This window comes from Cheilinus undulatus, linkage group 13, assembly GCF_018320785.1.
Source record: "Cheilinus undulatus linkage group 13, ASM1832078v1, whole genome shotgun sequence".
Classification (NCBI taxonomy): domain Eukaryota; kingdom Metazoa; phylum Chordata; class Actinopteri; order Labriformes; family Labridae; genus Cheilinus; species Cheilinus undulatus.
In genome coordinates, this window is record NC_054877.1 from 28,894,699 (window position 1) to 28,919,772 (window position 25,074).

A 25,074-nucleotide genomic window follows, 5' to 3' on the forward strand; every position below is an offset into this window, starting at 1 on the left:
TGTGCTAAACTTTTACACATGTATGACTTTATGAATAAAAATGTAAAAATACACGTTCCTCTTACATACTTAAGTGAACTTCAACACCATTAAAGATCTTTAAAGGAGCTGCAAAGGTTAAGAATACAAGGAGGTGCTGAAGCTGTTTGCTTTGGTATGACAAACTATCAGGGGTAGGAAGAGAGCAGGAATATTGATACTCTGATTACATTTGACTTGAGTTGTAGTAAAATAAGTTGACTGTAATTTAAAAAGTAGTTCCAAAGGTTAGTTTTATGTCTGAAGGGTTAAAATTTCAAATCCAATTATCCACTGTATGTAGATGATGCAAAGCGTTGTCCTCTTTTTCTGCCTTTTTAGTTTTTATTTCAGTTTTTATTTTGTTGTCAGTAACTGAGACTATTCAAAATGGAAAAAAACTCCCATTAGATATTTTCAGGAAAAAACTTCTCAAAAGTACTCAAGAACAAAAAGTTACCCAATAGCAGTAACATGAGTAATTGTGATTTTATACCTTCCACCTGTGCAAATTATGTATCTGAAGTAACACAAGACCAAGAACTGCTAATGAATTGTATGACAATCACAGAAGTAAAAGGGTTAGAGATGGGATTTCTGGGTTAGTTAGTGCTGGTTCTGTACTCTTTTGCATTTTAAATGGAACCATAACTTAAAGTGACCAGAAAAGACACAATAACTTTTTATTGTTTTAGCCATTTAGTTCAGAACCCTCCCCAAATGTTGCATCAGTGTGAAACATTTTATATCTTATGTCCCTGGTTTAATATTTTATTACATTTCCTGGACATTTCAGGAATATTTGGCCAACCTTTGAGTCTCAGGTTAAATTCTTTCATATCACTTACATCAATCACTAAATATTTAGCCTTGTCTGTAGTGCCTTCAGTTTGGACAGTAGCATTCAAAGAAAAGTTTAAAGTATCTGTACATAAAGTTCATAGCATGCAGAAATGGGTAGTAATGAGGGCAAATTTGGAAGAGCAAAGAAAAAATAAATGTCTTGTTTACTAAGCAGCATTTACAAATTGTAAGAAACAGCTTGATATGAACTTAAATAACTGAAAAATTCTGATACAATGCAAAAATATGAGCACTTGCTGAGTGAAGGGGATGATTTGCTATGTTTGTCACCACTGATTTCAACATCAATATTCTGAATGGAAAACAAGATATTTGCTGTTTGAACACAAGATAAGCCATCAGGCCATAGTACAATGTTAAAGATCATTTAAGGTGATAGATTTGCTTGACTATTACGCCATAATTTGCAGGAACCCTTTCAAAAAATCCTATTTGTCTCAGCCCATCTCTGTAAAATGGTATGATCCTGTTTTTGTAAAGGTAACATATTGGGCCAGTCTTTCAAACGGAACTGTTTGGGCAGTAGTTTTGAACTGTGTAGTGCCATGCCAGAACCTCAAAAATATCAAGATGCCAAAAAAAAAAAAAAAAAGGAGAAAAAAAGTAAGGAGCTGGTTCACTCATTTGACAACAATAGCTTGATGAGACACTTGTTTTCCACTCAGGTCAAAAATTGTATCTGTTCCAGTCCTAAAAGATGCAAATTAGCTAAAAGACTAGCACCAACACTGCTGATCTGATGTACACGCCTTGATATTATCAATTCATATCTTTCTAGAGAACATTTCAGAGGGCCTTTCAGGGACTCGGCCATTTCTTTGGCTGGCCTGTCGGTATGGTACACCTGGGACTGTGATGATCCTGCAAAGTCCTGCAATAAAGGGAGAGAGGGACACCAATAACATTAGATTTATGTTTTCATTTATTATTTGCCCTGCATTAATGCCATACAATGATGCAAGTGTACACTTATTATGAGGGGCTTCTGTAGACCATGACACATGAATAAACAATACTCTCGCTATGGGAAAATTCTGTGTAGTCCTGATTTGCTCAGTCTAAAACTTCACCTTTGAATCATTTCACTTATTTCTTATTGTCCTCCTTTGTGTCAACAGTGTGATGTCTTAACTTGTTAGAGAAATGGCTGTGTGCTTAGGGACATTGTCATGTTGGAAGGTGAACCTTCAGGCCATTCTGAGTTCTTGAGCACAGTTGAACAGGTTTACATTGAGGGTATCTCTGTACTCTGCTCCGTTCAGCTTTCCCTAAACCCTGACCAGTCTCCCAGTCCGTGCTGCTAAAAAACACCCCCACAGCATGATGCTGCCACCACCATGGCTCATGGCTTGGTTTTTGCTCTAATGTGCATCATCAGCTATGAGGCCTTCTATAAAGAGGTGTGTGCCTTTCACAAATCATGACTGACCAGTTTAATTTACTACAGGTTAACTGACCAAATGAGGTGGTGAAACATCTCAGCAAAGATCCAGGGAAATGGGAGGCAGCTGACATAATTTCAAATGTTTTAGCAAATGATCTGAATACTTTTGTCAATGTGGCATTCAAGTTTTTTTTATTTTTAATACATTTGCACAAAATTCTACAATTATGTTCTCACTTTGTTGTTATGGGATACTGAGTGTAGATTAATAAGAATATTTTTTGTCAAATGTATCATCAGGCTGTAACGTGAAAAAAGGGAAGGTCTGAATGCTGTCTGAATGCACTGTAAATCAATAAGTAGATGCAAAGATGTAGGTAAAAATATCCTAGGCTACACTGTTGGATTTGATGGAAGCAAAGAAGTTAAAAGAGCTCATAATTGCAACTTTACTGAGTGTTTATCTGTGTTTTCATTGTCTTTCAGTTTGATATTAATATGTCTTAATAATTATTTTTAAACACTTAATTGGAAGATGTCCATTTAGGTCACACCTTTATTGTATATTATTTGGGGCTAATAGAACATATAAAGAAAAACAAAATATTATAAAGCCCAGTCAATGAAAGACAATACTCCAGAACACAAGATATTTATAATTTCATACATAAAAACGGGCCAAATTTCTGTTGCATAGATAGTATAAAGTGGTGCTAATGCTATTATTTGGAGCCCCCCCCCCGCGAGGACTGCTTTACATGTAAAGGACATTATTCCATCGTGTTATTACTTGTCCTATCTCGTCACTCATGTCCGCTGCTGTGAGGAAACTAGCCTCCACCCCCACCAAAAAACACACAAGACGGTAAGTCAGAGAGCAAAACTTTTGGGACGGTTGTGTCATCTTCGACGCTGCTGACAGGAGCCACTTCCTGCCAAATAGTGAGCCCGTCTAATGGTGACTGCAGCTACTTCCTGCATTGTTACAGGTCTTAATGAGGATTAAGTTGAAGCTGTCATGTTGTAAAGGGCGGCCATTAAGCCTCCTCCACACCGAGAGAGACGGGAGAAAGGCTGCGTGGAGACTCACCTTACTTCTGATTCCAGCTATCATCACACAGTTCAGCCTCAATAAACATCAATCATTTCAAATAAGCACTATTTACATGATTTAAGACCTGATATTCACTGAAGGCTGTAATCAGAGCCAGGTGTTCCTGTCATATGTTCCACTCCTATAAAAATACTAAAAGACCTTTAAGCCTCCAGCTGGTTGGCAGGACCAAAGCAAAGATTTTTTTTATAACAAAATGACTGAACCATGAAACAACTGGCAGCCAAAAGTTTTCACATACCCTGCTATTCAAACAACAGGTTCTTTTTTATTATTTGGGCTATTGTATTCCTCTGCACACGTACTACCCTATTGATTGGTCATTTATTCCTTTTACTTCATGCCATCAGAATATGAATGGTAACTTTGTTCAGTGCAGCCTAATATGTTAACTGATACATTTTAGCCACATTATGAGGCAGCCTACATGTATATACTCCATTGTGATGTCTTGTCTTGTTGTCAGTAAACTTATGCCCAGTCAGTTTACCAGCCTTTATAGCAATAACAAAACAGTCATTGGCATTGGCAGCCATCTTGGTTGTCATCAGTGCTACAGGAAGTTAGCCATATTCATTGAACAGTTGCAACTGGCCTGACCTGAATTGTGCAAGATGGTATTCATGTCTTTCAGGGCCGTTAAAACATGATCCACCAAAACAGTATTTCTGATTAAACACGGCCACAAGTGCTGAACATTAGCATTGGTTTCTATCATGTCAAAACTATCCCCAGAGAAACACGGGAAACATGACCTCTGTGTCCTCAGATGCAGCTGGTCCTGACAGTTTATTAATCTACAGTAGTTATTATAGACCTGGGTAACATCTACGTGTCCCTGGGTCTACAGGAAGAGGGTCAATATTAACAGGAAGATTCATGATTACCTTTGAAGTCCCACCTATAAAAACATTTATCTTGTCTAAGCGTTGCCCTGGGCTGGGTGATTATATGAAGATGGCCCCCTGGCACAGATTTGATTGCGTTTATACGAGACTGTCTGCAGCCTCAGGAGATGTAGTGATGAGAGGGTGGAAACAATCAGACCTGATGACACAGCATCATCAAGAGGGAGTTTTTTGTGTCGTTTAAAGAACAGCAGGATAACACTGATGAAGCACTCAAAACCCCCCCCCCCCCCCAGCTGTTAGAGAACAGCAGCCTGTACACCCAGTTCAATCTTTATGGACGACTTCTCTTAGATCACAGTGTTTCAAATACATATGTGTGTATGTGCATTTCTCTGGGTGTTTGTGGATAGCAGAGGATTAGTTCAGTTCACAGGATGCTTTGAAGGTCTTGTCATGAAAGAGACAGCCAGCTGGATCCTTTATGGAAGCATTTTTGCAACTGCTGATATGTTAACCCTGCTATGGCAATGGGACTCAAGATCTAAATCCAATAAAAATCTAATTCAGCCCTCTTAACCTAAGTTTACTTAAAAAATACTGATAATAAATGTTAAAGTTACGGATAAATTGGGTTTTTGCAGACTGTTTTCTGAAGGTGGATGCTGGACTGTTACTTTGTTGAGTTACAATGAGACACATTGTTTCATATGAGGATAGTTGTCCAGAGACATGATGTATTGTTTTGAGTGAATCAATGATTTATAACTAATGATGATTCTTTAAAGTTGGAGGTAGAACCCGAATATCAGTGCAGGACCATAACTTGATGGGGTCAACATAAAGCTGGGGTTGCTGTTGTAAGTTGAGGGATAAAATGTCTTATACAGGTACATCTTGAAAAATGAGAACATCATGAAAAAGTTCAATATTTTTTGTCACTCATTTCAGAAAGTGAAATCAATATATTATATAGACTCATTACAAATAGAGTGAAATATTTCAAGCCTTTATTTCTTGAAATGCTGATGATTATGGCTTACAGATAATGAAAACCCAAAATTCAGTGTCTCGGACAATTAGAATATTACATAAGATCAATAAAAAATGGATATTTTAAACAGAAATATCAGGCTTCTGAAAAGTATGTTAATTTCTACGTAGGTTGGGCCTTCTTTTGCATGAATTACTGCACCAATACGGCGTGGCATGGAGGCGATCAGCCTGTGGCACTGCTCAGGTGTAATAGAAGCCCAGGTTGCTTTGATAGCGGCCTTCAGGTCATCTGCATTGTTGGGTCTGGTGTCTCTCATCTTCCTCTTGACAATACCCCATAGATTCTCTGTGGGGTTCAGGTCAGGCCAGTTTGCTGGCCAATCAACCACAGTAACACCATGGTCATTGAACCAGTTTTTGGTACCTTTGGCAGTGTGGGCAGGTGCCAAGTCCTGCTGGAAAATGAAACCAGCATCTCCATAAAGCTTGTCAGCAGAAGGAAGCATGAAGTGCTCTAAAATGTCCTGGTAGATGGCTGCGTTGACTGTTGACTTCAGAAAACACGGTGGACCAACACCAGCAGATGCCATGGCAGCCCAAACCATCACTGACTGTGGAAACTCCACACTAGACTTCAAGCAACATGGATTCTGTGCCTTTCCACTCTTCCTCCAGACTCTGGGACCTTGATTTCTGAATGACATGCAAAATGTACTTCATCTGAAAAGAGGACTTTGGACCACTGAGCAACAGTCCAGTTCTTTTTCTCCACAGCCCAGGTAAGACGCTTCTGACGTTGTCTCTGGTTCAGGAGTGGCTTGACACGAGCAATGCCACATTTATAGCCCATGTCTAGGATTGGTCTGTGTATAGTGGCTCTTGATGCGCTGACTCCAGCCTCAGTCCACTCCTTGTGAAGCTCCCCCAAATTCTTGAATGGATTTTGCTTGACAATCCTCTCAAGGCTGCAGTTATCCCTTATGCTAGTGCACCTTTTCCTACCACCCTTTTTCCTTCCACTCAACTTTCTATGAATATGCTTGGATACAGCACTCTGAGAACAACCAGCTTCTTTAGCAATGACCTTTTGTGGCTTACCCTCCTTGTGGAGGGTGTCAATGACTGTCCTCTGGCCATCTGTCAGGTCTGCAGTCTTTCCCATGATTGTGTAGCCTACTGACCCAGACTGAGAGACCATTTAAAGGCCCAGGAAACCTTTGTAGGCGTTTTGAGTTAATTAGCTGATTAGGGTGTGACACCATGACTTTCCAATATTGAACTTTTTCACAATATTTTAATTTTTCTGAGACACTACATTTTTGGGTTTTCATTATCTGTAAGCCATAATCATCAACATTTCAAGAAATAAAGGCTTGAAATATTTCTCTCTATGTGCAATGAGTCTATATAATGTATGGGTCTCTGAAATGAGTGACAAAAAATCTTGAACTTTTTCATGATATTCTCATTTTTTGAGATGTACCTGTATACCTTTCACATATGCACAAAACTCCTGAAAATGTCCTGAGTTTTTCAGCTCAACATTTACCCCAGACTTTTAGTACAAGCTCCCTTGTAAACAGTATTTTCCATGTGAAGTTAGGGTGTGCTAAGGCAGAAATATTTAGGACAATTTGCTGCAAGTGAGCAGGTGGAGGTGATGACATTTACCTCCAGGACCAAATACCACAGACTTTTCAGTGATGGACTAGAACAGTCTTGTCCATGTAAGGAACTTGTTCTAGTGTTTTCTGTTTGCCAGAACGTTCTTTTGCTCTTCTAATGGTTTTAACTGTGTCAATCAATAGCATTTATATAAAGGCAACTGGACTCTGTTGCTTTGTCTGCCACTTCAGCGTAATTCTTATTATGTCATGTGCAGCCTCCTCAGACAGTCCCTATTCCCGTCCTACAGGTTAAGCCCTAGTCACACTTGCACAAAACTCCTGTAAATGTCCTGAATTTACCTGGATGGATGGATGTGTGAATGCAAACAACAGTTTTTCACCCAGACTACCCTGAAATTTCCAGGCAGTCCTCAAAAAATTTACCAGAAATTTTTGGGTGTGCATGTGCAAAAATAGCTATACATTATACTTCATATTCACAGTAATTTAACCATATCCATGTTGACCATGTTAAAGTTACCAGCACACAGCCAAACTTATATAACAAGATGTTATTCAGTGTGTTGATTACAACTTTTTTCTCTGTTACTTTGAGACATGCAAAACACTGAAGCCCAAAATGAGTTTAGATGTATCAGTGTGAAGGGGCTTCACAGGGACTGGCAACCCACGCAGTCTGAGATTTATTGTCCTACTCAAAGGTACCTCAGCACTATTGATTATATATGTTGATCATAAATTATTTAACTGGCACCTCTCAAGCAACCAGTCTAAATTTCCATACATGGTCTATGCCAGGTCTTGAACTGGTGACCCTCAGTTCCTAACCTGAGTTCATATAATCTTGAGATACTGCTGACCTTTTGTAACCCAGTTGTAAACCTGTTGACTCCATGTAAAATGCATTTTCTATCGTAAGTTTACACACTATGGTGCCACAAATGTGCCCTCCACTTAGATGACCTGGCTCTACTTTGAATCAGTTCTTGATGTTACACAATGTTATTTGTGGTATTTATGACATATGGTATTGTTTTTAAGATCTTAATCAGACACAACCACCATTATACAATAAGGAACAATGATTATGGAAACTACAGGATCCATATTTGCTAATGTGTTGATGGTGTTGCATCCCTGGTTGATTTACAGTTAATTAATTTACCTATAACAAATTAACAAGGGGAAAACAGGATTTTTTCACACCCACAATAGTCCCTGGGCAATAGAACAATCATCCAATGTGATGTGCTCATCTAGTCAGACATGCATCCTTCCTCTCTCATTCAACAGTCAGTTATGCACTAATGAAGTAAATACTGATGGTAATTATGTTGGTTCTCAGTAAATGCAGTATGCAGGTGAATAAATATTTTTCATTTGCTTTAAGCTAAAAGTGTTTGGTGGTCTATGACCACGTCCATAGCGCTCCTCATAATTGCAGTAAAATTTGTTTGTGTCCTGACATAGTTTAACATATGTTAGGATGAAATCATGATTCTAGTGTATGTTTAATGATACACATGTGATGTGATCCTTTAATTATCACACGCCCTTAATGCAATGTGGTGTGTTTCTAGGTGTGTGGAAATGTATGACTGTGTATTGGAGGGGATCTGTGCACATTGTGGTACACTCGTGGGTCAGGCCGAGGAGCCCCTGGCCCCTGGCACGGTCATCCTGCCTTGGCCCTTGGTGGTCAGTGGCTTACATGATGTGATCCGGTCGCCCTGGTATGCCGAGGTGCGCATGCCCACTAAGAGGACGCAGCGGCTCCATGTGTGTTGAGGCGCATTATTTGGCAACAGACGCGGCAGTGGGGAGGGCCGAAAAAAAGAGGATATCCCCTGGATTTCTAAAAAGCAACGATTTATCGAGGTTAACTGCAGATTTAACATTCCCTGGTCAACCATCGGCGAAGAAGAGGCAACAAAGCGACCGAGTAAGTTAACTGAGGTGAAGCCGAAGTTTTTAGTAAGTGGATCGAGGGGAGCCTTTTATTCGGAGTCGTCGAGAGAAGCCAGGTCTTCCTCCACCTATCTGTGACGATAAAGAAGCTGATGGGCTGTTGAAAAGTAACACTTCTCCGCAGAGCCAAAGGTTGAGCACCGGGGAGGAGAGGCGGAGGGGAGGGGGGGCGCTTGCTCAGCCAAAATTTGTATTATTTTACGTTTCTGGCGCGTGCCAGTATGTAACTGTGATCCCTGGACTTGATTTTGTGCGGTAGAAGTCGTTCAGTGAGGTAAGGATTATAACGTAACATCGCCAGCGGCTCTCCGGCGGCAGGCTCAGTCCGTGGGCCGGTCGATGAAATTTATGAGTTCCGACTTGGTTTTTCTCCTCGGGAGGGGACACACAGGTAAACAGTCCCGGTGTGACTCATAAAGTCTCACTTTTATGCCCACAGGGTTAAAGTTTTGTCCCATTTTTGAGCTGATGCTTGTCCCGCATCGAGGTGCAGCCAGGTCAACGGTTCGGGCTCGGTTCTGGTTGTGTGGGTCATGTTCACGAGCTGCTGTCCGGCACGAGGACTTTTACTACTTTAATTTTCATCTCCCGACAGCCGTTGGTCAGACATCAACGGTTTTCATCCGAGCTAAAGTGGCTTCGTGTTTTGTTTGTGCGATGTAGCTAATGTTAGCTCGCTAACTAATAACACGCTCACCTCCTCTGAGGCGGTGTCAATAATGAGAAAAAGCCGGCTAGTTGCACATGTAGTGTGGGCTGGGTTTAGTATTTAAAGGGCTGAGTGTGGTTTGGATGGTGTACTTGGTGGTGAAACGTTAATGGTGGACGTTGCTGCCCGCTTTAAGCCCCTTGGCACCAGTGTTGGTTCTGCTATCTGGTAGCTAATCTTCCTACTTCTCTCTGTGACAACCGTAGTCTTCCTCCTCTTAAAGCTGAACACACACACACACACACATTGACACACACCGCACACGCCGATACACTCTCCCAGACAGGCACGCGCACACACATTTCCAGCCACCACAGTCACACGAGTTCGGGACAAAGCTTGGGCTCAGGATGTCTTCCTTTAAACCAGTTTATACAGGTTTTTATGCTGTCTGTTTAATCCGGACGCACTTTCCAGATTTTATAGTTACACTTTAGAAAAGCTGGTATGGTTCAGGAGGTGGTGACGTAGTCATACGCAGCGGTTTACATGGTGTTGTGAAGACGTTGACTTTGCTATGACATTTTTATGATGTTATAAGACTTCAAATGAAACGTTTCCTTGTAATTTACATAAACTGTGGCTTTATTACATTTTGTTGTTGTACATACATTATGTAAAGAGTTTATGTATTAACTTATTTTCCAGTCTTATCACCCTGTTCACCACTATGAACTGAAATACTAACTGGAAAACTAAAATGTAAACTAGTTGTTTCTAGAGCTAGTTGGTATATTTGTTAATATTCCAGAATAAGGATTTGAGGGCTTTGCTCTTACAATTTAAGTCAACTGTGCAACAAATGTTTATTATTCTTTACTTTGTTTTAAAATGTACTTCTCAAGTTAACAAAAAACAAGTCTTTTGTTAACAGTGTCGTTTTTTATCAAGAAGAAGAATGAATTGCTTTATATGTAAGTATACAACCTTGAGTGAAAAAGTTAGATTATTTAGGCAGTCAAAAGATAAAAAATTTTTAATCCCATGATTTCCAGGGTTAATCACGATTAATCTCAGGATTTCTGTAGTGGATCAAGATTAATCTAGGAATTTCTGTAGTTGATTGCCATTAATCCCAGGATTTCTGTGATTGATCGTGATTCATTTTAGGATGTCTGTGGTCAATCACAATTAATCTTGGAGTTTCTGTGGTTGAGCGTAATTTATGCCAGGTTTTCTGTGGGAAATTGTGATTAATCTCATTTTCCTGTCATTAGTTGTGATTAATCGCGCCCTATCCCTCGCATCTGAAAATTCCATTATTTTGCATTTAAAATTATTGTGTCATTTTGGATTTTTTTATGGTCTAAAACTAAGGGATCTTGACTTCCTGTTTGGATACTTTTATAAATTAAGTGAGGATATGACATACACTTCAACATGGCAGAAAAAACTTGTTATGGATTGAAAAGAGAATAAGGAGACAGTAAGAGGGTAAAAAACTGATATCATTTGGTGCAGATGACTTGACTTTTCCACTGAGATGTCTGAGTGTTTTTTTTTTTTAAGTAAAATGAGACGTTAAGGGACAGTGTCAGACTTATTGTGCTTTGTAGTTCATCACAATTAATGGGATTTATCTTGACAGCCCTCGTCATTATGAAAAGGATATGAAAAAAGATATGATTTTTTTATTGTCAGAGAATCGAATAGTATCAGAATCAACTTTACTTATAAGTTGACTTAAATCTTATATCTTTATAAATAGATAAAAAATATTGTATATTGTTATATATTGTAACCCAGTATTTTAAAAAGTATTGCTTTGTTAAGTATATTGATTAGTGCTGTCAGTCACTTAAAAAAAGACAGGCTTGGCAATTAGTTAATCGCAATTAATCGCATATGTAATTTGTGAAAGATTGTATTACTGGTAGATTTGATAATAATAGTTACCAAACAATCAGTCAAAGGGCATGTTTCTGAACTTTTTATTAGCTTTAGAAACAGGAGAGGTGGAAACCAAGGGCAGATTGTGTGCCTCCTGTTCAACCTAGAATCTGTGGAATATGGATTTTATCTATAAAATTGTAAAAATAAATAGCACTGAGTATTTTTTACACGCGTTTAAATCAAATTTACAAAGCTACTTTGGCCAGTTGTGTGATGGCATCAGTGTGACTAATCAGCATACATTGTTTAATGACATTTTTCACACCTGTGATTGATTAATTGAAAATTAATTAAAACTTTTAACAGCACTTGTATTGATACATCCCTGTTCCCTATTTACACCTCAACTGTGTGGTTGACAAATTCATTGAAAATTGTGATCCTGTGCAGCCTTTATGGTTCATCCAGTGTGGCATCTACATTGTCACAAGTTGCCTCACTTAAATGGTCTAAAATCCATATATGTGAGTAAATATACTACTTAAATGATGGCAGAAATTATTTCTGAAGAACTGTTTGTAAACTCTTTGTTAAAGCTTTACTGTTTACCAGCATTGTTTAGTTGGGATGTTCACTACAGCACCACTTTAGATGAATGAGTATGGATAGTATGGAAGCAAAGTGACCCGCTGTTTGCAGACTTCATTGCCTCTTTGAAAAGATCTGGAAAGAACCCTCAGTTTCTCATGTGAATGATCTGTTGAATTGTTATTAACCCATTGTAAACACGGTGCCTTTGGTGACAGTGTTGTCTAACACTGAGTAGAAGTGTGGAGAACACTTTGATGCGAGGACTGCCGAGCTACCTGTCGAAGCATAAACTGTACATCAAAAGTCATGGTGACCCTTCACAGCCCACTGTATTCATAGTATTAAAATTACAGGAATGAGTGAGTCAGAAAGTGCTCAGGAGTTTCCGCCTTGTTGTTTTTTTAGAGAGCACTGTTCCACTGATCACACACAAGACTGATCCAGAGTAGTTGTGTAATCAGCCACTGTTCTGGAAAAGGGTCGTCTGCTGGCCACATTTAAGCTGCTGCACATGATCGCAGGGGTCACAGGGCACCTTTTTGGTCAGGCCTCAATGGCTTCATCACATACATAAGCAGCTATTGACTGTCTTATTGCCATTTTCTGCTTATTTTATGAAGTCTGCACAATTTGGTGACAGATTTGGACTGGATTGGGAAGACTTTAACTTATCAAGATATTTGCTTCTGCTATGACCTCCTCCAAAGTATAACTGCTCAACTTATTTTTTTTTTTTATTCTGGTCATATTAGACCAGGGAATTCTGAGTTAGCTGGTGCTTGTTGCAGTCACTTGTTAGTTTGACAGCTGATAATTGATAAGAATAATTGCTGGTGCAGCAGTTTTACATGTAGTGTGACTGCATGGTTGCACTGTGTTCCAAAGCCCAGGGCAGTGTAGAAATATGTTTCCTCAGGTTAAAGGTCTATCGGTCGGTAAATAAAATGCTGAACACACGCTGTACATGCAGCCAGACATCAATGATGGTTGAGAGTTAGCCTGCCAGTCTGAATGAAGGGGGATTGAGTGACTGACGGTTGACATGATCCATGAGTGACTAGATAAATAACCGCCTCCAGGCAGGAAGGAAAGACACTCAGCAGAAAACAAGACAGGCACAGATAAACTGTAGATCCAGGTGAGTGGCACCCTGATAGTGAGAGCAACATGATAGCAGATTAAAGTACGTGGATTCTGTGTTGGTGAAAGCCACACTTGCCAAGAATCAAGAGCGTGCACAGGACTATGTGATAATGTGGTAATTGTAATTTAATTACGTGACAGGTATCAAGGGGAGGATTGATTAAACACTTGGCAAAAATGCCTGCAAGATTGCTACCACCATGACAGGCTAAGAAGCAACTACAATAATTATTCATATGTACTGGACCATAGATTTCTGCATCTTTTGTTTCACTAGAGTAGCAACACTTAAGAGCAGTGAAGCACATCTTAATTTGCACATGTTTAATTTGTTGCAATTAATTTGATTTGAAAAGATTGGTCTGGGATGCATCAGCAGCAGTTGAATTTTCTGAAACATCACTAAGAAATTTGACACTCTGACCGGGTGGAGATTGCTTCCAAATGGGAGCAGACAATTTCAATATTAAGAGCTGCAAAACTTTATGTGATATGAGAATTAAAATCAACTTTAACCACATAAGACTTTGCATGTACATATAAAGATGTTACACTTTCACCGTCCTACAGAACGGTTATCATTTCTCCTGCTAGAATTTTTAAGATAATTGGCCAGAATGCCCCCTAAAGTTTAAGTGATTACTTGAAATGTTGGGATAATTAGCTCTAAAATGTCAGGAGATTCAAGATTTAAGTATTTTCGTGGAAATCTGAGGATTTAGCCTATTTGTGTATTTTGGAAAGTTTCACTTGAATGGGGGGGGGGGGGGGGGGGATTGATGTAATTTTTCTGCATTTTTCAGAAATTTGTTGATGTTTAGGGAAATTTGACAATTTGAAATCATTTTCTATGGAATTTAGTACATGTATATGTGATTTTTGGGGGAATTTGAGAGGGGTTTTCCTGTTTAATTTTATGGAACAACTTTCATGGACATTTCAGGGAATTCTATTATTTCTGCAAAATTTTAAATTTTCAGGAATTTTCAATTTATAATGTAGGTTTATTTGAAATTTTCATGTATTTTCGTGAAAATTAGAGGATGTATTTGTGTAGTTTGGATAGTTTCATTTGAACTAAGGGATGATAATTGGTTAGAATTTTTCTGCATTTTTGTTGGAAATTTGTTGATGTTTATGGGAATTTGGAAATTTTAAGTCATCTTAATGGAAATGTGGTAAATGTATGTGTATTTTTTTAGGAATATTAGGAATTTGAGAGGGGTCGTCCTAAAATTTTCATGAAAGAACTTTCATGAAAGATTCAAGGAATTTGTATTTCTGGTGTAATTTGTACATTTTCAGGAATTTACATTTAAAAGGCAACTTCTTGGTAATTTTTAAATATTTTCGTGAAATTTGGGGATGTATTTGTGTATTTTGGATAGTTCCATTTGAATTAAGAGGTGAGAATTGGTTGGAATTTTTCTGCATTTTTTCAGAAATTTGTTGGTGTTTAGGAAAATTTTAAGTCATTTTTATGGAAATGTGGTAAATGTATCTGTAATTTTTTTGGGAATATAATCAGGAACTTGAGAGGGGTATGCCCCTTTGTTTTAAAATTTTCAGGAATGTGCATTTTATAATGGAAATTTATGTGAATGAAAATTTTTGGGCATATTTGTTTATTTTTGGGAGATTTATTTGAAGTTTTAGGGGAGATTTGACTGGAATTTTTCTGCATTTTCATTAAGACTTGTTTGGGTAATTTGGAAATTTTAAGTAATTTCTCAGGGAAATTTGGTAAATAAATTTGGGGAGAATTTTATTACAAATTTGAGAAGGGAAGTTCTCTAAATTTCATGGAAGAACTTTCATGGAAATGTTGTAATTCGTTTGGATTTCTTGTGAATTTGTTTGAAAGCTTTCAGGAATTTACAAGGAAATATGTTCAAAAATGTTCATTTAAAGTTTAGGTGATTTTAGTGATTTTTTTTTGTGGATTTGGAAAGGAAATTTTTCACGAGTGTTAATCTGATGCTTGGCCTTAACCAGTCCCTGTGGTTCAACATCAAAATGACACTCAATGGCTCACACCATTTCTGACTGACTAAAGACCCCCAACAACACTCAGCCTAAACAACCTATCCAGTGCTGTATTTTCTACAGAAACAGACCTTCAGGAGTTTGCTGGCACCATTTTTGGTCTAAACTAAATCCTTTTCAAAGACAAGGCTGAGCTTTAAAACACATCAGGGCCTTCTCATCCCAAACATGAGGGAGAAACTCAAAATGCATAAGAAACTAAAGTGCAGGTCTCAGGAGGTTGAGCATGACAAGAAGTGAAGGAAATAAACATTATAGGCTCATCAAGTGAGCATTTGATCCCTTCTGTACCTAAATGTTACAAAAACTTCCTAAAAATGAAGAAGCCAATGGCATGATGGGTTTTGGTTGTACAGACAACGGACCATCTTCAAGAAACAAATGTAACTTTGTCTGTAGTGTTTATATGATGTTTCCGAACCATGTGCTTTTGGGAAACTGTTGGCCTGAGAAAAATGCTCTAAGAAGTGACATCCAAATTAAGCTGAATCCCACAAACTAAATAACATATCACCATGACCACCAGCACCACTCACTTTACAAAAACATCTTCACAGTGTCGTTGAATGCTGTTTGAGGATTTCCATCTCATTTGAATATTTGTCAGGATAATATTGATGAAACTTCCACTACCACACATACAGACTCATGTATCAAATAGAAATCCACTGTGTGGCTCATAATGCATGATGACTTGTTTATTCAGTTTGTTTACACAGAGAGAATTGGTTGATCTGATGTGTGGAGTTGAGTTTTCTTTCAGTTTTAGTTGCCCTCAGAGGCTTTGCACTGGTTGCATGTGATGATGTGGAGGTCTTAGGTGAGTGGGGGTTTGATGATCCACCATATGTGTGTGTGTGTGGGCTCAGCAGAGATGTGTGTAAAGTGCCATGGAGATGTAATGTGAAACCTGTCAGCCATTCAGATCCCTGTTACAAAGATAGGGTCAGTGTCCGCTTAAGGTTGGGGGGACTGGCGTTCCTGTGTCTAACTTCACCCCCCCCAGCATCATTTCACAGCTCCGTGCATCAGAACTTCAAATACCCCCCCCCCCCCCCCACACACACACACAGAAAACAAACTCACTCCCTGATCCCCTCCCCAGCACATGCACACACACACTAACACTGTATAATGGCCGTCAGTGTAACGTCTGCTCCAGCACCTGAAGGGTTAAAACTAGCTTCAGCTTCTCTCTCAGTCATACACACACACACTGACAGAGTCACACACACACACACTTGCCGACCGGTTTAAACCGGTTCTCAGGAAAAGTGCTTTGTGTGTCCCACTGAATCCTGGGAAGGGTCATGTCATGTGTGTCTCAGTGATGTCAGAGTATTAAAAAAAACTTAAGTCTGCTCTGTGTTATCAGATGGCTGCTCTGCATGCTGCATTGTGATGCTGTATGTATGTTCTATAGGTACATCATGGATACACTGTGTGCTTTATGCCCGCCGCCATCACCATTCTGAGAACAGGAAGGGGAGGGGGCCTGAGTGTGTACAGTGTGTGTCACTGAGAAGTAGAAGGTTGTAAGGGTTAATTGTAGTCCTCCTTTTTTCCCCCAAAAAACCTTCGCTTCCTGTAGAGTGTCGCTGGCAGACTGAGGGCCTCCACAGACTTGGCAGGACTGATCTTGATTCTGTAACATACGTGTAGGAGTATCATTTAAGACATGACAGCACCGTGTTTCTTCTTCATGGCCATACAGTAAATAGCAACAGTCTCAGCGCACTTCCTTGCACTGTAGTTGTACTTTCTGTTTGAGATCCTATAAACTTTGATCGCTGGTAGTTTCCTGTAGTATACGTCACAGGCCGGCAAGTGTTGCCTTAAACATATCTGATGTTTTCATGACAGCATAGTTATGTCCTGGGTTTTATCTTTTTCTGGATAGGACTTAACAAACCCTATCATCACATTCCTTTATGAGCTGGTCATGACAGAATCAAGGGTGTGGCTTGATCCATAAAAATGAGACGCTGAGTGTGTTTTTTTCCTAAGCAGTTGAGTATGAAGTCAAAATCAAGTTTTAAGAACTCCTATTAAAGGAAAATGGAAACTTAGCAAAAACCTGTAAATGCTCTGGCTATCCAAAGTAAAGTTTCTTTGCAGATGACTTCACGCGGCAGTGGAGAACATCCCTTGGGGGGCAAGTAGTGATTTAGAAATGCTACTTAAAACACCATGTTTTGTACTGTTTGGCATCATGACAAATATTCAAAGTGTGAAAACATAAACATTTTTAATTCTTAAGCTACTTTTGTGTCCCAAAAGTAGTAAAATATTCAAACATGAGAAAAGGTGTCATACAACACTCACAAAGTGGTTTGGTTGGATTCAGTACAGTTTAGTCATGGTTTATCTCATTAAACTCTGATCTTACCTGTGTTTCCTCATTTGATGCCTGCCTCCATCCTTTCTTGTTGCACAAGAAATCCATCTCTCTTAAGAGAGCCAGATCATTTGGCTCAGCCCAGTAGAGCTGGTTGTTTGGTTCCCAAACATCCAAACAGTTTGGCTTTTTAAGTGTGGATGAAATAATGACAAAGGATGGAGGAAAGGAAACTGGCATTCAAACAGGAGCTACACTACATTGCCAAAAGTATTCACTCACCCATCCAAATAATTGAAGTCAGGTGTTCCAATCACTTCCATGGCCACAGGAGTGTAAAATCAAGCACCTAGGCATGCAGACTGTTTCTACAAACATTTGTGAAAGAATGGGTCGCTCTCAGGAGCTCAGTGAATTCCTGCATGGTACTGTGATAAGATGCCACCTTGGCAACAAGTCCAGTCGTGAAATTTCCTCACTCCTAAATATTCCACAGTCAACTGTCAGTGGTATTATAACAAAGTGGGAACAAGAGCAACTCAGCCGTGAAATGGTAGGCCACATAAAATGACGGAGCAAGGTCAGCAGATGCTGAGGCGCATAGTGCGCAGTTGCTCTAACACTTCTAGTCAGCGCCGTTTATTATGCATCACTAATTCTGTTGTCTCAAATTAAAGTGTAGGTGAACCCCTGGCTCAGAGCTAACTCCGCCCACCTCCGTAATTAAAAAAATGCACGGAAAGTGAACAGTTTGGTTCTGAGAGGAGGGAGGGGAAAAGGACAGGGCTTTCCAGACGAGGTGGGAGTGACAGTGACATCCCCTTGTCAGAGAGAGACACAGACAGAGTCCCACAGCGCTGCTGCCTCATAGCTATCTTTTAAAATGGAGGAGTTTTTCCCTCTAGAGTCCCCCTGACGCTGGTTATAGTGTAGTGGTGGACCGTGGTGGTTCTGAGCACTACCTGTTCGGTCCATTGGCTCCAGCAGTGGCGTTAATATAGCTGGAGCTCTCAGAGCCGAGACAGTGCAGGTGCAGGCAGGAGAGGATGGGAGTGGTCTCTGAATGGTAAAGTCAGTTGGAGGCGGTAACCGATGGTCAGTTTCTACATCACATAAGCCCCACCTTTTCAGAAAAGATATTTCAAGGCAGATGTCCATTTGAGCTAATTAAAAGCAGTAAAATCCAGATTTTTATCAGTTTGGTGCAAATTTCAGCTATAACACCAACACTGATGTGTTTTATTATAGTTCAGTCAGATACCTCAGTGTACAGTTGAGAAAAAATGTTGAAGTGTTCACTACCTCTTTAATAAGGTAATTACTGTGCTGTACACTGTACACCAACTGACACAGAGGAGTATTACTCATACCAGTCACCACACTGCTGGCACAGGCACTGAACGATTGCGTGCAGTGACTAAATGATATATTTTTTAACCTATTAAGTGAAATTGGGTAATTTCCCAAGGCACACTTGGCAATCTCTCACAGTACAGTAGTGTGCCGCGGCACAGTGGTTGAAAATCACTGCTCTGGAGTGACGAATTGTGCTTCTCTATCTGGCAATCTGATGGAGGAGTCTGGGTTTGGCAGTTGCCAGGAGAACGTTACTTGTCTGACTGCATTGTGCCAAGTGTAAAGTAGAGCCCGACCGATTGATCGGCGGGCTGATTATAGCGTATCACAGATTAATCAACATCGGCCAATATGTGGCGGATATATTAATCCTTAGAGCTAACGCCGCACGGATCTGTGAAAGCTCTCTGTTGTGCCTTTCTAATCATGTCTTCCAAGCATTCGTAGCTCTTACAGAACATTTTCTAGTGAGCCTGGAATTTGGCTGACTTCCCGGAGTCTCTGAGGACAGCGTTGTCCTATACAACAATATGTGGCACAGTTTATAAAAACATTGGTCACTTTTGAACCGTAAGTCTTTTTTTCCTCTGAAAGCTGACCATTTTGCTGTTTGTTTGCAATCATCTATGTGTCTGTAGCTCTAAAGGATGCTGTTGTAGCGAGCCTGGAACTTTGGTGACTTTTCAGGGTCTTTGGAGATTAAATCCACAGCGTTACATCTGGTAATAAGCGTCTTTTTTATCTATTTTTAATCCATTTTCGATCCTGTACTTTGACTTTCTTCAGTGGGCAGCCATATTTGTTGACATGCAAAGCATTGTGGGAGTTGTAGTCAACCAGTTGCGTCTCTACTGCTTAGAGGAGTAGAGACGCAGGAGTATGTCCACCACATGTCCACCATTATCTAATAAAAAACTATTATACAGCGTTTTAACGTCGTCTAAGTTGCATCTTCGTGAAATAAATAAAGATAATACAAATATAAGAATTTGTGTTCATGTACAGTACATATCCTGTGCATATCTATGTTCTTATTTCATATATCAGCTGATATATTGGTTATCGGCCAATATATCAGATATCTGCCGATATTTCGGATATTGGCTTTTTTTTAGCCCCCAGTATCGGTATCGGCATCGGCCCCAAAAACCCCATATCGGTCGGGCTCTAGTGTAAAGTTTGGTGAAGGGGGGATTATAGTGTGGGGTTGTTTTTCAGGAGCTGGGCTTGGCCCCTTAGTTCCAGTGAAAGGAACTCTGAATGCTTCAGCATACCAAGAGATTTTGGACAATTCCATGCTCCCAACTTTGTGGGAACAGTTTGGAGATGGCCTTTTCTTGTTCCAACATGACTGTGCACCAGTGCACAAAGCAAGGTCCATAAAGACATGGATGAGAGAGTTTGGTGTGGATGAACTTGACTGGCCTGCACAGAGTCCTGACCTCAACCCGACAGAACACCTTTGGGATGAATTAGAGCGGAGACTGAGAGCCAGGCCTTCTTGTCCAACATCAGTGTGTGACCTCACAAATGCGCTTCTGGAAGAATGGTCAAAAATTCCCTTAAACACACTCCTAAACCTCGTGGAAAGCCTTCCCAGAGGAGTTGAAGCTGTTATAGCTGCAAAGGGTGGACTGACATCATATTAAACCCTATGGATTAAGAATGGGATGATACCAAAGTTCATATGCGAGTCAAGGCAGGTGAGCAAATACTTTTGGCAATATGGTGTAGCTACTGCTGCTAACATAAAAGAGCTGTTTCGTAGCATGGGCTCATTATTGAAAGGCACATCATCACTGGGGTGCTTATGCAGAGACCTACACTCAAAAAAAAATAAACCCAAGTTCAAATGATGCAGACTGTCAATCTCATGTTTGGTTCACTGGTTAGGACTGGGGACTGCCAGTCTCTGAATAAAGTCTAAAGGCATAGTGTGTGCTCTCTAGCCTGGAGACAGCAATACAACTTCAAATTTACTTGCGGACATCTGAAAATATCAGACATGCTTGTCCTTATTCACTTTTCTCTCAGTGGTTGAACAAATGCAAAAACTTCTTCCCTCCTCTGCCCCAGCTGACTCAAAAGTCATACCTCCACTGCTTCTGATGTCTCTTCTTCTTTGAAAAAATTGTCATATAATAGACTGTTCAATATTTTGCTTTTTTGGGCAGAGTATTGCAGACACACCAGCTCACAGGTATGTGCTGCTCATAATGGTGTAAGCCACAACTTCTTTGACTAGATGCAGAAGCAAAAACCAGACTTCAGACTTGAGACATCTACATTGATTGTTCAAAGGCATGATATTTGCGGTCTCAGTATGTCGATTTACATTGTGCTTTGGAGACCAGCACAGAGGGGGAATCACTTTGTCCCCCCATTACACTTCTGCAATCCAGTAAAAGCAAAATGTCTCAAAGGTGCAAATATCAATCTAAAAATTTAAGAAAGCACAGATTCTTGACTGACTCTGATGATGGTTAAGACACAGTATTACGCTTTGAAACGAAATTGTTTTGTATTTTTTTCTAAAGATGTGAGAATTAAACATGGGTCAAGTGCACTATGATAGCCATTTTTGTTTAAGCATAATTCCTTTACGTCCTGATCGGGGCAATGGACAGAAAAGGTCAGGAGGAGAAACTGGGGAATGATCTGCAGTAAAGAAGTCAAACATGGGCTGCCTGCTTTGAGTATTATAGCCTCTGTCCAAATCTTGGTCCAAAGGGGGGCAACTTGATTTGATATAGTTGCCCCCAACTTCAGTTGCCTCCCAGTTGGCCCCCTTTAGACCAGGGGTTCCCAAACTTGGTTCCAGAGACTAGGGACCCCCACTGTACCTAAGGGTGGTTGAGACATTCAAGAATAGTGATGTGCAGACTAGCATTTAAGGATTTTTCAAACTTAAACTTGATTTCAGTATAAATCTCACTAAAGGCCCATGTTTTTGTTTAAAATTTAAGTACTTTTATTTGTTTATTTTTTAAAAAATGGACAAAATATACAGCTTAAACCCCCCCCCCGGGGGTCCCTACCCCCACTTTGAGAACAACTGCTTTAGATAACCAAGATTTAGATAACCATGGCATGAATGAATGAGAGCCTACAAAGACATATAGCCTGTGTACATTGGGAGCAACCACTTGTCTAATTAGGACCCCTTCTAAGTGTTCATTACCTGATCAGATTTAAATATGAGTGAGAAATATTGTTTATTAGAGAAGCTGCATGATAAGGGTGGTGTTGTATAGTTTTACAGAGATGTGACTTGTGTGTCTTAGAGGGAATTAACTTCACTGATTTATCAATAGTTCAATTGACTTACCAATAGTGTTTGCCTTCTGTTGCACAGTATAATAAAGGCAGGAGGTCTATGATACATAAATGCATCTTTATACTCTTGTATGGAAATTGCATTAGAAGAGCACGCACAACAATGTAATAGGCCATTAGCAAACCCATAAAAGTAAAGATGTATTGACCCATGTGGTTTACCATCTCCCTGTCTCCTATTCCACTTCTGATCTGAAAAGAGATTCAGTGCAGACACTGTAGCGGTAATTTGTATGTCTGTGCACCATTTGCTAGTGCAAATGTGTAACAGGACAAGTTAGTGTATCTCAGTGTCCACTACTAAAGCTTGCATGACAACAACTGGTGCTAAGGCATTTGTAATACAGTGGATCTCAGACTGTGATAGATCCAAGGCTCTTTTGGGATTGACTCAAATAAGGAACAGTTTACATAGTTTGGAGTACTATGAGTTATATTAAAAAAGTAAAATACTTGGATTCTTGGATTGTCTTGAATTCTTAAAAGAAATGAAGCTCCAGCTAATTTTTGATAGTCCCAAAGCAATTTCAACATAAATGTGCTTGATGACAAAGTTGTCATGGTGTTTAATGTCTCTACAGGATCTGTTGTTGTCTATCTTTCAAAATGACCTTGTTGTTTGCAGTTAAGTGACATTTAGAACTGACTGAATTCTCCTTTACAGTTTTCCTTTTTCCTTTTGGGTTTGTGGTTTGGACTGAAACGTGGATAATTAGATGTTTTGGAATCATACTTGAGTCATCATCTTCGTCATGTGACCTTACTAATCCAACATGTTTTGTCTGGAAGCCATTTTAGTCACCCTGTGTCTCTTACAGCTGATTCAAGGTCAGTTTTGTCTGCTTTCTTCACAGTGGCCACAACCATGCTTTGAGCATAGCGAGTGCTTTGGTTTTAATGGGGAATTGGCTTTTTAGTATGTGTTGGATACTGACACCTTCACAAACATAAAATCACTCATCTCATTGAACTTCAAAACATGTTTGAACTTCGTGCAGTTCAAAAGTTAAGTTCTATATTCTGTTATCAACTAAATATTGAACTTCAGCCACATTTATATACTGGCGTTCTTGACTTGTTTGCACACTGCAAGAGATTTCCTCAGTTGCTTTCATGATACATTTGGCCGTTCATACAAAGTGACTTGCTTTAGTACTGCACCTTTACTATGCATCGATAAAATATCTTAAGTGACGACCTGATATCAGAGCTCAAAGAATGGGATTGGAAGGGTTTAGTTGGACTGTAAGCGGGTGTACACAATGGCTGCCAGCTGTGTAGCTCAAATGTTGTCGCAGTATAGTAGCACTTTTATCAGAACTGGGCCACAGTTCTTTGTTAAAACAAGAGCAAAGAGCCACATTGAAAGATTCTCTTGACTAAGAAGATAATTTTGCACTTCTCCTGACTGGCGTCAGCATGAATTTTATCCACAAACAAGCTCCACTGCTCTTTAACAGCAGCGCCTGTCTGTCGAGCTCAGGTAACAGGGGGCTGCACATGCCTGATTACCTCATTTTGTCTTGTAGCTCCTATTGGGCCGTAATGAATATGACAGACAAAATGTTTGCCCAATCCCCTTTTTTTAATGTCCTGCCCTTCCCAAATGCTTTGTACGGGAGGTTTCCCAGATGAATGTGAAATAAATTCTATGCAATAGATATTCAGTTAAGGACAAAATTAATAGCCCCCCTGTGAAATTTTAATTTTTTCAAGATTCTTCCAAGTGTTTTTTTAACAGAGCAAGGAATTTTCAGCATCACATTTTGAACATACTAGTAATCTTTTGAAGGCATACATTATTTTTATTTGCACACAATAACAGAACTTTTTTCAGAAAAGGCAGAAATGACCAGGGTTAGCTCCCTACAAAAACTGACCTTTTTTACTGAGCCATGGCACAACGTGTTTTAAGTTTGCAATGCTCAAACCTTGTGAAATCAGGTCAAAGCAAAGGGTTATTTTCCAGTTTACCTCAGTATAAAAGCCCAGAAAGGGTTTGGCCTGTCAATTGAGAAGGCACCATGCCAAAACCAAAAGAAATCAGTTTAGACTTGAAAGAAAGAATTGTTGATGCTCACAAAGCAGGAGAAGGATATGTAAAGTTATCACAGTCTTTCCAAGTGTCAAGAACTGGAGTGAGAAGGATCATCGAGAAATTCAATGAGAGCCACACAGTACAGAACAAGCCCAGCAGAGGAAGAGAACGATTTCAAAGACCCTGGGAAGAAAACTAGTGAGAGATGTGTCAAGTCAGAGATGTGTCACTGCCAAGACTAGTGACGGACTTAGGTGAGTCAGGAATTATAAGTCTCAAAGAAGATCATCACCAGAGCCCTGCACAGGAATGGACTGAGATGTTGGAGACCAAGAAAAACTCATCTTTTGCAGAAGAGACACCTTCAAGCCAGACTGAAATCTGCTAAGGACAACCTGGAGAAGGATTATGAATACTGGAAGCATGTCCTTTGGTCCGATGAAGCTAAACTAGAACTCTTTGGCCATGCCTCATCAGAGGCATTGCATATGTTTGGAGAAAGGAGGGAGAGGCGTATCACCCAAAGAACACCATTCCCACAGTGAAACATGGTGGTGGGAGTATTATGATGTGGGGAAGCGTCAGTGTGTCTGGAACTGGAAGCCTTGTCAAGGTGGAAGGAACCATGAAGAAAGAAGGATATGTGGAGATTCATGAAAGAAAACCTGAAGAAGTCAGCAGCAAAACTGGGTTTGGGTTGTTGCTTTGTCTTCCAACACGACAATGACCCAAAACATATGTGGCTCCTGGTGAAGGCCTTCAGAAGACCGAAGCGAGTGAGTGTTATTGAGTGGCCTGCACAAAGTTGTGACTTAAATCCCATTGGAAATATGTGGGGTGAACGGAAGACAAAGGTCTATGCCA

At 39.8% G+C, this 25,074-nt stretch overlaps 1 protein-coding gene across 8 annotated transcripts in view; it reads left to right on the plus strand.

The window, feature by feature from the left end:
* The first annotated feature begins 8,641 nt into the window (after positions 1-8,641).
* LOC121520190 (transcriptional repressor p66 alpha-like) overlaps positions 8,642-25,074 on the plus strand; it is a 33,893-nt gene continuing 17,460 nt past the window's right edge. For 5 of the 8 annotated variants that reach the window (XM_041803548.1, XM_041803555.1, XM_041803553.1 and 2 more), the window contains exon 1: positions 8,642-8,794. The gene's annotated coding sequence lies outside the window, so the exon portion shown is untranslated. Of the gene's footprint in view, positions 8,795-8,978; positions 9,212-10,423; positions 10,444-25,074 lie in introns of those variants that run through there. The other 3 variants (XM_041803550.1, XM_041803549.1, XM_041803551.1) reach the window with 3 other exon arrangements.